Source organism: Apium graveolens, chromosome 8 (genome assembly GCF_009905375.1).
Source record: "Apium graveolens cultivar Ventura chromosome 8, ASM990537v1, whole genome shotgun sequence".
Lineage (NCBI taxonomy): Eukaryota > Viridiplantae > Streptophyta > Magnoliopsida > Apiales > Apiaceae > Apium > Apium graveolens.
In genome coordinates, this window is record NC_133654.1 from 241164317 (window position 1) to 241172700 (window position 8384).

An 8384-nucleotide genomic window follows, 5' to 3' on the forward strand; every position below is an offset into this window, starting at 1 on the left:
GCCTTGGTGATATAAATCAAGATCGTGGATTTAATAAAACTAACATGCAATTAACTAAGAATAAAACTGATTGAATTAACTATATAAGGTAAACATGGGATTCTAAATTCATTAAATACTTCATTCAAAGTCATTGTTCTTAACCTTAGCATGCAATGGTGATGACAACTAATCAGATAACATGAAATTAGTAAACACCAACTTTCGTTGTACGAATACCCTGCTACCAGACATCCACAAAATAGATAGAAGCTGAATAGACACCAATTATGTCGAGACCCTAAATGTCTATAGAATTTGACAACATAAAGGTTTAATGAATAAGTTATCTATCGCGATTACATAGGGCAAGTAAGATGGTTAAAATTACCTACGAATCATGCATAATAAATACATGAACCTATGCTAGCATGACAAGTTCTAAATCTCTATATTCACTGTCGCTTCAATAGAGATTAATACGCTATCTTATATGTTAGCTACGCACATAAGATGAATAAGCACAACCAATACTAGGATATCAATCAATCATCACACACGAAGATATTGAACCAAATTAAGTATAGAAATCCATAAGTAAATCTTTTAGAACTCCACGATAACAATTAGTTCATAACCGAACTCATTGCCACCATGGGTTCCAATGAAAACATGATAATAAACAATATAAGAGTACTAGGGTTCAAAGACAAGTCGAAATCAAGCATCCAAGTATCAACTATACTAAAGAAAACAAAAGTCTTCTTCTCCGTAGCCGTCGTGTGCTCTCTAGGTCTTCTTATTGCTCTCCCTAGCTCCTTGTCATTAAAAACATCTTTTTATTGGTATATATAAGCCCCTAGTGGACCTGGACCCTCAAAATCATCAAATTCTACTAATATCAGGACTCTAGGGCAAAAAGGGCGGGGCGGCCGCGCTAAAAACAACGTGGGCGTGCTAGTTTTTTGGCAGAAAGTCGGCGCGGGTGCGCTGGTTTTGGGGGCGGCCGCGCAGGGTTTCTGGATTTTTCTGCTGATTCTTCTTTTGGCCGTATCTTGAGTTCTGCTCGTCATAATTAGGCGATTCAACTTCCTACGTGAAGCTAATGAGTTTCTATTCAACTTGAGAATGACCTACGCTTCCAATTATTAGCTCTTTTTATCATATTTCCTTGAAAAACTCCTTTCTTCATTTATTTGATGCCTAAAATGCAATAACACAAAAACATATCAAGCGTTTTAAGTAGATATAAAATCCACTTATCACACCCCCAAACTTGAATCGATGCTTGTCCTCAAGCATAAACAGACTAAAAACTACAAAACAACATAAAGCATGAATGCAACTACGTGAATGTAACTAAATGATAATGCAATCGATCCCCTCAGAATAACCATAACCAAATGAATAAGCCAACGCCTCTAAGAATGCAATGACTCTAAACAGAGTTTGATTAAACCCCACAAACCAACTCACAGACCAGAAACGTGTGTGTGTGGATGCTTAACAGATATACCCTCGATACTAGATCAATAACCATAACTTATCTATCATCAAAACAATCACAAGTTTATAAACAGAATAGACGTTAAACGCATAATGACTTACAACACCTCCTTTCTACTAGAGTTATACAAGGATTCATGTTATTATTGAACACATAACAAAGATGATTATTTGACTGTGCAATGAATGAGGTCCCACAAGACTTATGCAATAATATTCATGTAGCGAGCGTTAGATTAGCGGATCCCAGACTATCAAAGCCTAAGGTCACTAAGCACAAAGTCCCCTAGAACTGAATAACTCGAGTATTAAAGAGCTCACTCTTGGTCAATTCTGCATATACTAACACAATTTTTTTCTTTTTTTTCTTGCTCCTTTTTTTTCAATGAATCTGAATGAGTGCATTTCGCTCCAACTCATTCAACCCTAGACTACTCATAAAAAATATGAGCCGGCTACTAACCATTTGACGCATAGCCTTATGCACAACTAGCAATGAAATCCAAGTTTTTCTCCAATTTTAAAATTCAGTGTTCTTTTGTCATTACGAGAATACCAAAAATTCTAGATATAAATAAGTGATTAAATCTCAACAAATAAACAAGTATGATCATGATCTAGATCAAAAGCAATCCTATAAACTTGTGAATATTGTTATCCTGGGCATGCAAATCAATTCTTTAAGACTTAAACAATCCTCTATTCGCCATCACTACACCCAAATTAACATCAACTTATCAGACGGAAATAGCTCAACCTAAGGGATCATGCTATATGCATGCAAATGCAACTATATGAACTCACATAAAAACACAAAAAAAAATTCCTATATGAACAATCATGCAAAAAATATGAATGAAATACAACCAAAACATGCAATATGATTTTATATAATCTATATGGACACACACAACTAATCCTTACATTATCACCCCCAAACATAAAATTTTCAATGTCCTCATTGAAGGCAATAATAAGGATACAAGGCATACCTAGTTAGCGGGAGGATCAGGTGGCCAATCAACCTCGATACCAGTGTCTCGAAAAACGATACCGAGAGCGCATGTCAAATCTTTAGCAAAACGTTGGTGGATGTCATGCATGGCCTCAATACACCAAATCAACCTTCTATATTGTGCATCACCAAGACCAACCTATCAACCGTCTGTGGTGCACGAGAAGGACCACCTGTAAGCACGAGAGGAACCGGCCGGTCACCCTTTAGAACATCATAGATATAATCCATCCCCTTGTCAGGAGGTGCACCTAAAAATGCATAACTCAAATGATCTGGCAGCGATTTGAGCTCAAATGTGGGAGCTTCTTCAATAGACGGCTCGAGATGCTCCTGAGAAATTTTCATATCAACTAACCCTAGCGAATCGAATGATATATCCAACTTTCTCTTCCACGGAGGTACATTCAAAACCTGTAGTTGCTCTGGTCTTTCTTCATCTTCAATAATTGATTCCCCTATTAAGGATCTCTCTAAGGTATCTGACTTTGGCAATTGCTCAAGTTCCGAATTCACTACAGAGTTGACCCACTCTACTTTAAAGCACTCTTCTTTAGCTATGGGTAACTTTATTGCGTTGAACACATTAAAAGTGACATTCTGATCTTGAACCTTCATCGTAAGCTCTCCTTTTTGTACATCGATCATAGTTCGGCCTGTAGCCAAGAATGGTCTTCCCAAGATGATGGGAATCTTCTTATCTTCCTCGAAATCCAGAATTACAAAATCAGCAGGGAAGATGAGTTTGTTCACCTTGACCAAGACATCCTCCACTATACTTCGTGGATAAGCGATGAAACGATCAGCTAGTTGCAATGACATGTATGTCGGTTTCAGATCAGGTAGACCAAGCTTCTTGAAGATAGACAAGGGCATCAGATTGATGCTAGCTCCCAAATTACACAAGCATTTGTCAAACGACAAGTTTCCAATAGTGCAAGGAATAGTGAAATTTCCAGGATCTTTAAGCTTCGGAGGCAACTTCTGTTGCAGCACAGCACTGCATTCCTCCGTAAGAGTAACGGTCTCTAAGTCATCGAGCTTCACTTTTCGAGAGAGAATACCTTTCATAAACTTCGCATAGCTAGGCATCTGTTCAAGAGCTTTAGCGAAAGGTATGTTGATGTGAAGTTTCTTGAAAACTTCCAAGAACTTAGCCAATTGCTTATCCAACTTCTGCTTCTGCAACCTTTTGGGAAAATGAGGTGGAGAATATACCTGTTTTCCCCTATATTACCTTCAGGAGTAGTGTTGATAACAGCTTTCTTCCTTGGTTCCACCTCGGCATCCTTCAACACCTCTTCTTCAGCTACAACCTCATTTTCAGGAATTGGCAAGGGTGCAGACGCACCTGCGTTCTGGACAGAATTTTCAGACTCTTTGTCTTGCTGAATTTTGGGGCTTGCGACCTTTCCAGACCTCAAGGTGACGGCGTTCACCTGTTCTTCAACTTCCCTCTTTCCTGGATTGGCTTCTATATCACTAAGAAGCATTTCTGGTGGTCGATTTAATAAGGCGTTAGCAATTTGCCCTATTTGGTTCTCTAGAGTCTTGATAGAAATAGCCTGGCTTTTGCGTATAAGAGCCTGGTTTTTCAACATAAGCCTCAACTCCTCCAATTCAGATGTTTTATTCAAAGATTGACCCACACCTCCATGGGTTTGTTGTTGAAGTTGGAGTTGTTGTCTTGGTGCAAATTGTTGCTGAAAACCAGGAGGGTTGAATTTCTTGTTTCCAAACTTCTGGAACGGCTGTTGCATCGCATTCTGACTGTTGCTCCAGCTGAAGTTAGGATGATTCCAGTTGTTAGGATGATAAGTGTTTGGAACTGGTTACTGCGATCTCTGAAAGATTCTCACAAACTGAGCTGATTCACTAGATATAGCGCATTGCTCCGTTGCATGCGAACCTACACACAAGTCACAAACATTGCTTATCTAATTAACACCATAGTTAGCCAGAGAATCGATCTTCATAAACAACGTCATTAGTTGAGCAGTGATAGTCATAGCTGTATCCACTTTAAGAACTCATGCTACCTTGCCCTGAGGCAATCTCTGGGTTGGATACTGTTATTCATTAGCAACCATCAGTTCAATTAGATCATAAGCTTCCTCATAGCTCTTTGCCCATAATGCTCCATCTGATGTTGCATCGAGCATGAATCTTGACTGTGCTCCCAAACCGTTATAGAAGCAATTAATAATCATCCACTCAGGCATTTCATGATGTGGACACTTCCTAAGTATCTCCTTGTAGCGCTCCCAAGCCTCACACAAAGATTCTCCCTATTGCTGTGCAAATTGAGTAAGAGTGTTCCTGATTGCAGCTGTCTTTTCCATAGGGAAGAATTTAGTAAGAAACTTCTGAGCAAAATCTTCCCAAGTAGTGATAGAACCTGCTGGTAGAGAATGCAACCAGCACTTAGCTTTATCCCTCAGAGAGAATGGGAAAAGCCTCAGCTTTATAGCATCTTCAAAAACATTATTGAACTTGAAAGTGTCGCAGATCTCGATGAAATCTCTGATATGCATGTAAGGAATTCCATTGGAGCACCCCCAAACTGGACTGAATTATGTACCATTTGAATTATACCGGGCTTGATCTCAAAGGTATTAGCTGCGATAGTTGGCCTGACAATGTTAGATTGAATGTCATCGATCTTTGGTTAAGAATAATCCATCAACACTTTCGTTGCTGTTGGTTCTCCCATTGCAATAAAAACTAGAGTACCTGAAACACACGACTAAGGTAAACCTTGTAAGAAAATAATCTGAGTCAGTGAACTTTAACAACCACTAATGTCAAGCACATAAACTAAAATCAACACCGAGTCCCCGGCAGCAACGCCAATAACTTTTTAGGGCAAAAACACGCGCTAAAATTACATGCAAGTATACGCGTTCGCAAGTAGTATAAGATATAAATCAGATTTGTTCCCACATTCGTTCCCACAGAGACTCTTTTTAGTTAACTTAAGATTATGCACCTATGTAACAATAGAATGGCTATCGCTCAATGCTAAGATAATAACAAGTTGAGATGTTTATAACTAAGATTAAACCAACATGCAATTAACTAAGAATAAAAGTGATTGAATTAACTATATGAGACAAATATGGGATTCTAACTTCATTAAATACTTCATTCAAAGTCATTGTTCTTAACCTTAGCATGCAATGGTTATGACAACTAATCAGATTACACGAAACTAGTAAACGCCAACTTTCGTTGTACGAATATCCTACTACTAGACATCCACAAAAGAGATAGAAGCTGAATAGACACCAATTATGTTGAGACCCTATATGTCTATAGAATTTGACAACATAAAGGTTTAATGAACAAGTTATCTATCGTGATTACATAGGGTAAGTAAGATGGTTAAAATTACCTACGAATCATGCATAATAAGTACATGAACCTATGCTAGCTTGGCAAGTTCTAAATCTCTATATTCATTGTCGCTTCAATAGAGATTAACACGTTATCTTATATGTTAGCTACGCACATAACACGAATAAGCACAACCAATACTAGGATATCAATCAATCACCACATAACACCAAGATATTGAAACAAATTAACTATAGAAATCCATAAATAAATCCGTTAGAACCCCACTATAATGATTAGTTCATAACCGAACTCATCGTCACAATGGGTTCCAATGAAAACATGATAATAAACAATATAAGAGTACTAGGGTTCAAAGACAAATCAAAAAAAAGCATCCAAGTATCAACTATACTAAAAAAAACAAAATTCTTCTTCTCCGTAGCCATCTTGTGCTCTCTAGGTCTTCTTATTGCTCTCCCCTCGCTCCTTGTCGTTAAAAACGTCTTTTTATTGGTATATATAAGCCCCTAGTGGACCTGGACCCTCAAAATCATCAAATTCTACTAAAATCAGGATTCTGAGGCAAAAAGGGCGGGGAGGCCGCGCTAAAATCAGCGCGGTCGCGCTGGTTTTTTGGAAGAAAGTCGGCGTGGGCGCGCTGGTTTTGGGGGCGGCCGCGCAGGGTTTCTGGATTTTTCCGCTGATTCTTCTTTTGGCCGTATCTTAAGTTCTGCTTGTCAGAATTAGGCAATTCAACTGCCCACGCGAAGCTAACGAGATTCTATTCAACTTTAGAATGACCTAGGCTTCCAATTCTTAGCTCTTTTCGGCATATTTCCTTGAAAAGCTCATTTCTTCATTTAACTGATGCCTGAAATGCAATAACACAAAAATATATCAAAAATACCAACAACTTGAGTCCAAACACTGACTTAAGCTTGAAATAAAGGTAGATATAAAATCCACTTATCAATGTCTTCAGGTGTCTATTTCGAATCTCAGAACTCTAAGGGCATCTGAGCTAGATATAGTGATTGACAAGGTACATGTAGTCATCACATAGGACACCCAGTTGCTTCATGAGCTTAAAAATTTACATAAAGCAGCTTTTCCTGAAGCCTATCTATATCCAAATAAAGGGGTGGCCTACATCTGTCCAAGAACCAAACAATGCAAACAACTTACTGTTCCCAAAAATTATGTCAGATTAAACATGAGGCTGATCATGACTATACAGTCTGATCTAAAGTACAAAAAGAAAAAGAAGGCTGAAGATATGGAAATGATAAGGATCCTGGATAGGTACCTACTAAATATTGACACCATGTTGCCAGATTCATAATTCAATATAAGAAATGACAAGGATGATGTTGAGCAGAAGCAAAATGGGCAAAAATCTTCTAGCTCAAATCCAAGTCAATCTTCAAGGGCAATTGGTAGCAATGACAAAAGGCAAGATGAGAAGAAGGGAGATGACAAGAAGAAAGGAGAAGAGAGAAGGAGGAGGAAAAGGCAAGTTGGCTCAAAACCATAACAACAAACCCTAAAAATCCAAATTAACCAAGCTCAACCTTTTAAGCCAACAAACTCAAACATTAAACCACCTCAAACCTCAAAGCCTAAATACTTGTACAAACAAACTGCTAACACCTTTCTGAAAATACCAATCACCTCAAACCAAACATTTCTCAAGAAAATCTCAAACCTACCTTCTGTTAAGCCATCAACCAAAATTCACTACAAGTCTGTTGGGAGAAAACCTAAGAAAATGCAAGTTACCTAGAAGGCCATCTGGAATTGTTATAATCAAAGTGATTTTCTACCTCTAAACTGGTGCATCTCAGATTAAGACTACTTTCAATAATTAGCTGAAGAAATGGTCAGAGTTTGGGTTGTAACACTAAGGTTAGTAAGAATCTAATATCAGGATGGGTCCTTCACATTTCTTGGCAATAACTTAATGGAAACCTTTTCACCAACATAAATCAAGAGAGTGATAAGCTTACTGAAGGATAAGGATACTGCAACTAAGGAATGAAGATCTATTTTGGCTGAATGGTTGGTAGAAAGGGAAGAAAGAAGAGCAAAAAATAAGGCTAAAAGTGAGGAGAGGAAGAGAAAGTATGATGAGAAGATAGAAATGTATATTAAAAAATCTGAAGATCTCAAGGCAAAAGGGATGAGCAGAGTTACCAAGGATGAAGATTTTTAAATGCCAAAGTTGGCACATTCTCAAGATTTAGGATTGATTTACTGAGTAGTTATTCAATACATGACAAACTCAAACTTGTGGAAGCTTTAAGAGGGACACCAATCATAGAGTAACTTGAAATTCTTGTATACTTAAAGGACCTCATTAGAGAAGAAACAGGAGATGAGACATTTATCTGATGTGTGTATCTGTTAAACTCAAGAAATCACATAATGTATGGATGTTATATTTATGTCAATTTGTATGTAAAGATTTACTGTTCATTATAACTTGGGGTTAGTCTTTTTAACAGGCATGAATTTGTGATAAGCAATCTTCTCACAAATTGGGGGA

At 37.8% G+C, this 8384-nt stretch overlaps 1 non-coding gene across 1 annotated transcript; it reads left to right on the top strand.

Moving 5' to 3' along the window:
- The first annotated feature begins 4720 nt into the window (after positions 1–4720).
- Positions 4721–4827, top strand: LOC141682288 (small nucleolar RNA R71). Its single transcript, XR_012559690.1, has one exon. It is a non-coding gene; the product is annotated as a small nucleolar RNA R71 (small nucleolar RNA).
- The last annotated feature ends 3557 nt before the right edge of the window (positions 4828–8384 follow it).